We start from the raw sequence: 10,155 nt of genomic DNA, 5'->3' as shown, positions 1-10,155 counted from the left end.
TGCTTGTCTAAGTGTTGGTCCAACCCAGAGCACCGTGCGGGGCCATCCCTTGGCAACTTGGGTTACGTTGGCTCCCGTACGCTTAGCTTATCCGGTGTGCCCTGAGAACGAGATATGTGCAGCTCCTATCGGGATGTCGGCGCATCGGGTGGTCTTGCTGGACTTGTTTTACCATTGTCGAGGATGTCTTGTTGAACCGGGATACCGAGTCTGATCGGAATGTCTCGGGTGGAGGTCTATTCCTTCGTTGACCGTGAGAGCTTGTCATGGGCTAAGTTGGGACACCCCTGCAGGGATTTGAACTTTCGAAAGCCGTGCCCGCGGTTATGGGCAGATGAGAATTTGTTAACGTCCGGTTGTAGAAAACCTGAACTTAACCTTAATTAAAAGGAATCAACCGCGTGTGTAACCGTGATGGTCTCTTTCCGGCGGAGTCTGAGAAGTGAACACGGTTGTTGGAGTTATGCTTGACGTAGGTAGTCCAGGATCACTTCTTGATCATACTTTTATCGACCGTGCTTTGCCTTCTCTTCTCGCTCTCATTTGCGTATGTTAGCCACCATATATGCTAGTCGCTTGCTGCAGCTCCACCTCATACCTTTACCTTTCCCATAAGCTGAAATAGTCTTGATCGCGATGGTGCGAGATTGCTGAGTCCCTGTGGCTCACAGATACTTCCAAAACCAGTTTGCAGGTGCCGATGAGTCCGTGCAGATGATGCAACCAAGCTCAGGAGGAGCTCGATGAAGATCTTGTCCTTTGTGTGGTTTTGTTCTAGTTGATCAGTAGTGGAGCCCAGTTGGGGTCGATCGGGGACCTTTGTCGCATTTGGGGTTCTTATTTTATTTTGGTTCCGTAGTCGGACCTTGATTGTATTTGGATGATGTAATGCTTTATTCATGTATTGTGTGAAGTGGCGATTGTAAGCCAACTATGTATCTCTCTCCTTATTATATTACATGGATTGTGTGAAGATTACCTCACTTTCGACATACGCCTTCAATGCGATTATGCCTCTTAGTCGTGCCTCGACACGTGGGAGATATAGTCGCATCGAGGGTGTTACAAGTTGCTAATCAGAGCCTTCCCCGACCTTAGGAGCCCCATTGCTTGATCGTTTTTAGCGGCCGAGTTGTGTCTAGAAAAATGTTTTGAGTCATTTAGGAATTATATATCGGAGAGTTAGGAATTCTTTTTACTTCCCAGTCTCCTCATCACTCTGGTAAGGCATCCTGACGTAGAGTTTTGACTCTTCTCTTCTCAAATTTCACTAAAAAAATTAGGATCACGCGGGTATCTTGGAATCGTTCCGATGGTTTTATGATGAGAACATTGTCTTGGTGCCTCCAGCCAGGGGTTTAGTGGAAGTGTCCCGGGGAGTTGAGCTCTGAGGTGTTGTCGTCATAATTTTATCGTTACAGTTCTGGAATACCTGAGTTTAGTACGCCGACATCGAAAATCTCTTTTATGCAGTTCGTTGGTGAGATAACCTCGACGCCACCCAGTACTGGGGCGGGAGTTCGGGAGTATCGCCTTAACTTGTATAACGGATGCTTTTCGAAGGTTGAGGTAGACGATTTCCGAAGGTTTCTTGGTTATGTGTTGAAGGATGGATACAGCTGGATGTAGGATTTGTTAGTTTTGGGTGAGATATTATGCTTCCCCTGTATCCCCAACACCTGATTGCATAACCGGAAAATTTCGAGAGTTTCATAGGTGGGAATTCAAGTAGCTCTTAGGATATCTTTCCGACGGATGTATGATATGAAATTGGGGTTCGACGTCTAGTGGTCCGCCTATCCACGGTCGGTTTTACAGTGGTCTCGTTGTGTCTTAAAGAGTCCTTGGCTATGCTGACTCGGGGACGCTTCGTATGTCATGTGCACTGCCTTGTACATGATGGTGTTGTACGATCGAGCCCGTGTAGGCCCCACCACGAAAACTTCGGACGAAATCTCTATCATATGTTTGTTCCGGCTTATTCCGCAAGCCAACCCTTTGTTCTTGTTTTGAGTTGTGGTATTTGAGTTGCTTCAATGTCAAGTGTTGATTCCATACCTTCCCCAAATGGTGTTTTCATACTCCGATGTGAATACCAATCCTTCATGGTAATCGAGATTGTCATGTCAATCCTTTTTCACCGGTGTGTTTCTCTTCAAGTGGATCCGATCATTTCAACATCTGCAAGATCAAGTATCAGCTCTCTCAACGGCGTTCGTTTCATCCATCTCCAAGTTGTCTTTCTTTTTCCCACCCTCCCTCCCTTTTTGTTTCTTCGAGGACCTAGATTTCTTCATCGGGTATCCATTCAATTCATGTGAAGTCACTCCATTCTTTTTCGTCAATATTCTTACCCGGTGGTTCTCAAGGAGATGTTCTACTAGTTCGTCATTCTTCATTCTTTTCTTCTCCGGTGGAACCAATTCAAGCTTTCGGTGTTGATCATATCTTTTTGCTTGTTTCAAATATCTTCTCATGCCGGTGCACCTCATATTCATTCACTTCTCACCATTTAATTGTTCTGGAGTGCTCAAGATATCTCAGAAGATTCGTGTTTCCACTCTGCTTTCGTTCAAGTTCTTTCGAGGATGTTCCCTCATTCAAGCCATTTAATTCAACCGGTGCATTCCCCCTTTTAAATCGTTATACAGTGTTTCTTTTGAGTGGGCCCTAACCCACAGGTCTTTTCCCAGGATCTTACCTGACTCTTCTTATTTTTCCGAAGCTATCCGCAAATTTCTTTTTGAAGTTTGACGTAAGAATGATTTTCATCAGCCAGAGGGTTTCTCCAAGATCTTTCAAATTCTTTTCATTGTGGTTCAACCTTTCTAGTCTCCATCCCGGAGTATCTCAACAATCCATGGTGGTCTTTATCATCGTCATTCTCTGCAGTTGAAGACCGAAGAAGAGTTTCTTTTAAATCTTGCTCCATTCTCTGCCATCCTCTCATAATTGTTTTTGATTGTGGGAATTCTTTTCACCTATCTGGAGTAATTCAAGAGTCTTCTCAGTTTTGTTATCCGGAGTCCATCAATTCAGGTTTATTCATTCTTAGATGTCAGTTATCATTCTCCTATCTTGTCGGTGCATCAATCAAATATCCTCTAATCAGTTCTTGATCTCTTCGTTCTCATGTATCTAGTTTGTCTCAAGCATCTTCATTTAATTGCTAATCCTTCCCGGTGTTTCTTCATGTTTTAATCATTTCTTCATGTTGATTGTCTTTCTTCGGGATCCTTCGCATAAGAAGGCTAGGCACGGCGTCTGTGCTCGGGCCCGTCTCTGCAGTGTCGATAAATCCAACGGCTGAGCTCTGTCTGGCGGGTCGGCCCTGTTCACATCACCTCCTGGGGTCGTTGGTGCTTGTCCTTCTCACGCGATAGCCTCAGGAAATCCACTTAGTGCAGGTTGTCTAACCATCTCGTAGGAACGCCGCAGCCATCAAGAACCAAGACCAGGCGCAACCCGTCTGGAGGTAGGGCCTCGTGAGTCCCCCACTGGCCCACAAGTGCCAGACACACCTCATCTAGCCCTGAGGCGCAAGCCACGTGGCAGGGCGGGGCTGTACACGCCCCGCGGGCTCTCCGCAGTAGGGAGTCCCCTCCCACGCGCCAGCGACGCACCAGCAATCTCCATGGCGACTTGCGCCCCTCCTCACGCTAACCTGCAGGAACTTCCTGAGGACTACAGCGGGCGGTACCGCGGATTCTCTCTATTCTCCCATGCAATTCGCTTGCGCATTAAAAGGGGGGCTCCTGAGCATCGCGACTCGGGAGCTCTTACTGGCTCTCCAGCCCTCACCCCCTGGCCTTAACCACGGCATCGTGACCTGGCATACCAGCAGCGGCTGAGCTCGCTCGAGGGTCGGGACCTAAGGATGTAGAGCACCTGGATGAGCATGGAGAAGAGGGGGAGGCCCACACGGGCCTAACCTAACTACCCGGCAGCGGCCGACACCCAAGTCTGGCGCAACGCGAGAAACCGGCTCCGGAACGCCAAAGATAAGTCTCGTACCCGGACCGACCCAGCGCTACGGCATAAGATCCTCGCCTTTTCGTTGCCCTGCTACGGGAATGTCGCCTCCCTTTCCCATCCTCGGGTAGCTGCTTGCGCACTAAATGGTACCTCTTGAGCATCACGCCTCAGGAGCTCTTGCTGCACCTCGGGCCACTCACCTCCTGGCCTTGACCACGGCATCGCGACCTGGCATACCAGCGACGGCTGCAGCCTGGCTGGGGACCAGGACCTATTAGCGTAGACCATCAAGCTATCGCGGGACTGGAAAGGGTAGACCGAGCCTCAGTAGGACATGCGCTCGTAAATTTTCACAATACGGATAATATCAACAAAAGGCATTACAGGCGCTTTACACACCCCCGCGAGGTCCGTTTCGATTCCTTGCAAGGAAGAAAAGGAAGGGAATTCCTAGGAGTTCTATCTACACGCATTGGATGTCGCCGACACCATCATCAATAGTGGGCCACGAGCGGCCGACGCCAACCCCATCCAGATCAACGACGGCGGCGGCCGGACACGGCGGCCTTGCTCTAGGCCCGGCGGGAGCTTGGGGCACGTAGCTGTCATCGCTTGTCTCCGGAGACTCGGCGAGCTCGGGAGAGTCGCTGGACCACCAGGAGTCACCACTGTCGCTGGAGGAGCTGCGGGCGAGGCCAGCGGCAGGCCCGACGCCAGCCGCTGCACCATCCTAGCGACCCCCTTCAGGACAGCACTCCAAGCGGCGGCCTTCCTCGTCGAAGACCTTGAAGAATAGCGTGAAGGCGCCATCATACTCGAAGTGGATGGCGAGGGTGCCTTCCGCGTGGCAGGCTCGGGTGACCTCGCCCTAGCCTCAGGTCATGAAGATCCTCCCGGAGGCGACGGCTTCAACCTCCGTTCCAGTCGCCGGGGCGTCGCAGTCGGCGTGCTGCAGCCAGAGCTCGAGAGGGCCCCTCGGCAGCATCTCGGCAGTGAAGAACTACAGGAAGCGAATCCAAGTGCTCGGAGGCATCGCCGCCCACAGAACGAACTCGTGCGAGGAGTCCGCAACTTGGACCCCTGGGGCGATGGCGTACGCCTCCGCGGCACAGCGGCCACGGCCATGGCGTGGGCGGCGGCGCTCATCTCCCTCCCTCTAGAACCCTCGGCGTGAGCGTACAAGGGCAACGGGTACCCAGGAGGTGGCCTCTCGTACCACGGCCGCGACACTACCGGCCTCACGACCATCTCACGATGATGGGACCTCCTCTTCTTCGGCGGGAGTAGCTCGGGCTCGTTGAGGGGAGTCTTGCCCTTCTCCGCGGCCGAGAACCTCCGTATCGGCGCCATGACTACAACAGCGAGTCGTGGAGCGAGGAAGAAGAAGAAGCGGGAGGAGCAAGGAGGAGACGGGTGACGGGGGCTCCGCCCCCACCTCCCATTTATAACCAAGGGGAGGCCAACCGCCGGCCTCCATGATCTAAGGTAATAATGATCTTTTTTCTGCATGCAGTAAGGACCCGTCAAGTCGGGCAGTTGCCGAGGCAGCATGGGGAAGCGGAGACGCCCACGTCCAATCAGTCGCCACACGCCAGCCGTGGCCATAGGATGATGGGGCATGCGGCGCTCCGCGCTTGCCCTTTGGCTTCGCCTCGAAGCCAAGCCCGAGGGCGCCTTGGGCCCGGGGGCTACTATCGGCGTTCTGGGAATGGGGTCCCAGACTTGCCTGCCTGCGGCCCGCGGCGTGGCTCCACCAGCGGCCCTGTATGGCCCATCTTCACCAGCAAACATTCAAGAACCTCGCGAGGCGGACAACGCAAGACCTCCTCAGGGGCGGCCTCACCAGGCTGGCTCGCGAGGGGCAGAGAGATCAAGGCAAGGAGCACCTCACGAGGTTTCTGTGACGCAAGCCATGACGACTGGCGCCAGGAGGGCGCCAGCGCGCAGTGTCCTCGTTTCCTCTTTGGTGCTAAAGGGTCAAGCGCAGACGAGGAGTCCCGAGGCATCAGGCAAAGGTTGCCATATCGATGCAACAAGACCAAGACAAGCAGGACGGCAGGATGGAGGTCACCGTGGAGCCCAAGACGGCGTCACCACCAGAGCCTTTGGCAGGTGAAGACTACTTTTACCAGGATAGCTTGTACTAGTTGTCTCCCTTCGAATTTGGCCGTTGTGGGATCCCTTCGCGCTCAATATTTGGGAAGAGGACCAGGGCCTCTATAAATAGGACTAGCCACCACCATAGGGAGGCATCTCATCTTGGACTAGATCCATTCCACCAAGGCCACCAGACAAGTTCACCAAGCACAAGAACACCTCTCCTCGTGAGGCTGTTCTTCCCTTGTACATGTTCATCCCTATCCAAAGAGGCAATCCACCACACCACACTAGAGTAGGGTATTACACCACAACGGTGGCCGAACCAGTATAAATCTTCTGTCTCATGTTCTTTGGGTTCGTCGAGCTAGGCTGTGAGATCATAATATGCGAGCTAGAGAGGGGGAGAGATCTTTGTGCGCACCCCGATGTTCGAACCTCAAGGGTTTTGCCGGAACCCGAAATCCGACACCAACATGATGTGGTAATTATTTTGGTCGAATTAGGACAAGCTTTGGTGTAAGCTTCTTGCAAACTGGAGCTTCCCTCAAGAAGGCTCATGGTTCCAAGAGGGAACATGTCACCTCGGTGCTAAATTTTGGAATTATTCTGGGCTCGTTTCGCCTTTTTTACACATTAGTTGAGTTTCTGGGCATTTAATATGCATAATTCAAATTTGATCTACAAGCACAGGCTCTAGTGCACCAAAGTTGTTTGAAAAATCACATGTGTGTCCTTGGGTGAATTTCTAGGTCCCATGCAAGAGATGGGAGTGAAATTTAAACATCTGTGCATCGTGGCTCGGCCAAAAAGATTGAGAAACTTGGTTTTTTAATTTCTGTAATTCCAAAACACGCCTGAAAATCATGAAACTTGGCATGGTGTCATGACATGGCACCAACATGTTGTGGTAATTTTTTGGCCGAATTGGGACAAGCTTTGGTGTAAGCTTCTTGCAAACCGGAGCTTCCCTCAAGAAGGCTCGTGGTTCCGAGAGAGAACTGTCACCTCCATGTGCAAAATGACATACGTACACTGTCTTCTCCCGCCTTAATTTTTTTTTACACAGCCAGATTAGACCAAATAGAAGTACCGTGCTAAATTTTAGAATTATTTCGGGTTTCTTTGGCCTTTTTATACATTAATTGAGTTTAATTCAAATTTGAACTACAAGCACATGCTCCAGTGCACCAAAGTTGTTTGAAAAATCACATGTGTGTCCTTGGGTGAATTTCTAGGTCTCATGCAAGAGATGGGAGTGAAATTCAAACATCTGGGTGTCGTGGCTCGGCTGGAAAGATTGAGAAACTTGGTTTTTTAATTCCATTAATTCCAAAACACGCCTGAAAATCATGAAACTTGGCATGGTCTCATGACATGGCACCAACATGCTGTGGTAATTTTTCTGTCCGATTTGCGAAGGCGCACACATTAACAATCAACAAAGTCATTTTGGAACAAGTGTTGTCACGTTACAAATCGGAAACACCAGTATTATTGAAACCGTGGGCGTTCGACTTACCAATTACGTGCGGCCATGCGCCCCCTTTTTTTATTGGCTAGGAGGTGTCGTGCGGGGTAGCTATTTGAGTACGGGAGGCCTGCGATCAGACCCCTACGCGTGCTCATCGGGAGGAGAGCCCTTTTGACCGCTACCCACCGCGCACCTCCCTCCCAACGTCTCCATTAATGGCGACCGAGCACCTGTTCTACGGCGTGGTTATATGTCTCACTAGACTGAGATTTAAGAGAGAGAAATGAAAATCTGAAAAAGAAAGTTTTACACGGATCTTGATGTAAGATCCGACAGACCTATATAGCATCAACTGCGACTTATAGCAAGCATGATGAATAAGGACGATGACATTGGATAATAATTGTCTTACATATTTATAAACATAATTTTAAAAAGCCACATGCGGCAACGCCCGATATACACAAGGGCAAAAGAAGAAGGAAGACAACTAGTCTCCACGGCGGGCGGCGACGAGCTCTTTCTTGTCCTCAAGATGCTAGTTGAGAGCATCCACGGATTCCTCCACCAGCCTTCTGCGCTCGATGCGCAGCATGGCATTCTCGTCCATAAGTTTCTCGACGATGATGTCGGTCCTCTTCAACAAGGCAATGGTCTGCTCCTGCTGCTCCGCACTTCCGACGATCTTCGCCCTAAGCAGGTCACGCTCGGCCCGGAGCTTCACATTGCTCTCATTTAGTTGTCGGATGACGTCGGTAGATTGTTCAAACGAGGCTTGCAGGTCATCCTGCAACCTCGCCCACCTGAAGATCTGATCCATCTGCCTAAGGACGACGGCACGCATGCGCCTGTAAGAGTCCTCTCCTGCCCGCGAGGCATTTTCCCAAGCCGCCACGGCGCGGGAGGACATCTCTACCGCATTCACGGTGCGGCGGAACATCTCTTCTGCTTCCGCGGCGCGGCCGAACCAGTCTGCTGATTCGACGGCGCGGCGGGTCCTCCGTGCTGCTTTTGTGGCGCGGCGGGACCTCTCTGCTGCTACGGCCGTGCGGCGGGACATGTTGGCTGCTTTCGCGGCGAGGCGGGACATCTCTCGTGCTCCCGCTTCCAGGCTCGCCTCTCCCTGGTGGCAATCTCTCAACCCAGAACTCACGCTGGCCATGGCGGACGCAAGGGAACGATGATGAATGACTTGTTTGTTTTTGACTTTTTGTGGATGAGGAGTTGAGGAGGAATGTGTAGTCATCTTGGAGTAGTAGTATTTATAATCGTGCAGTAATACGCTTTTAAGTGGGAAACCGTTTAGGTTTTGATCGGTGTGAATAGGTTTGCAATTTGTAATGTGACGGGACGCGGCCTCCTTGTTCTTCTAAAAAAATTGTGACGGGACGCATGCTCAAAATTTACTGACAGTTATAAGTGTGGCATTATTCCCGGAAGGCGTAACGTGGGCACATACGCCTTCTCGGCCGCGTACGTGGCGTTTGCACCATAGGGTGCACCGCAATAGGCAATGGCAGCACCATCGCGCACTCTTCTTTTAATTAGAATGTGTGTGCCCGTCGAGTGCACACACGTTGATCTATCTAACTGTTTCAGTTTGTTGTGGCTAATCAAAAACAGTTCATCCATGTGAAGTGTATGCCATCAATCGCAGACACTTTGATCTGGCTGACCCGTTTCTGTTATGTTGCCTAATCGCAAACAGTTAATCCTTCTGAAGAATATGCCCTCAATCACACACACCTTGATCTGGCTGGTCGTTTCTTTTGTGTTGCCTAATCACAAACAGTTCATCCGAGTGAACCGTGTGTTGTGTATCGCACACGCTTTCATCTGGCTGTCCGTTTCTTTTGTTCCTCCTCATCGCAAACAGTTGATTGAACTGAACCGTATGCCTTTCGTTGCACATGCAACTAAAACCTGAACCGTGTTTGATGCATCCATCATCGCAAACGTTTTACACATTTCTGACGGCTTTCATACAGCACCGTTTGCGATTATGGCATCACACACAGTTTCTCGAAGGGTCTCTGATCGTAGTGTCGCGTTAGCAGCATCCTGCAATAGTGCCTCTCCGAACTAACAACTTCTACATGTGAGACATGGCTACTACCTCAAGTGAAAACCCTATGTGTGATCAGGTACTTAGAGGGAAGCCACAGAACCATTACATCCAATGGACGAGCTAGCGAGGACGCCAAGTACAAGGACCAAGAGAAGAAGCGGCCAGGAATCTACAGCCATCGGACGACCGAACGCCCGATGCCTAGAGCATCAGCCAGACAGCCCAAGGCGCAGCCAGTGAGGACTCCAGCGGCCAGCCGACGGACAAGTACCAGACGACCGACACACCCTAGCAACCGGACATCAGACCGTCTCCAGAAATCTGATGCCACCAGACCCGAACGGAAACAACAGAAGTCTGAGCCCTTCCGGACGACCGACGTGCCGGACGTCTGAACACGACCGGAAATCCTATAGATGCCCATCCGAGCCAAAACGTAGGAAATCTGACACTTACTAGACGTCCGGACCCCTGTGAGACGTCGGACGACCGGTAACTGTCGGACGTCCGACACTTGTCTGTGCACAGCGTGTTGGGTCGA

The sequence above is a fragment of the Triticum dicoccoides genome, chromosome 7A (genome assembly GCF_002162155.2).
Source record: "Triticum dicoccoides isolate Atlit2015 ecotype Zavitan chromosome 7A, WEW_v2.0, whole genome shotgun sequence".
In the NCBI taxonomy this organism is placed as follows: domain Eukaryota; kingdom Viridiplantae; phylum Streptophyta; class Magnoliopsida; order Poales; family Poaceae; genus Triticum; species Triticum dicoccoides.
Note: the sequence above shows the minus strand (reverse complement) of the source record.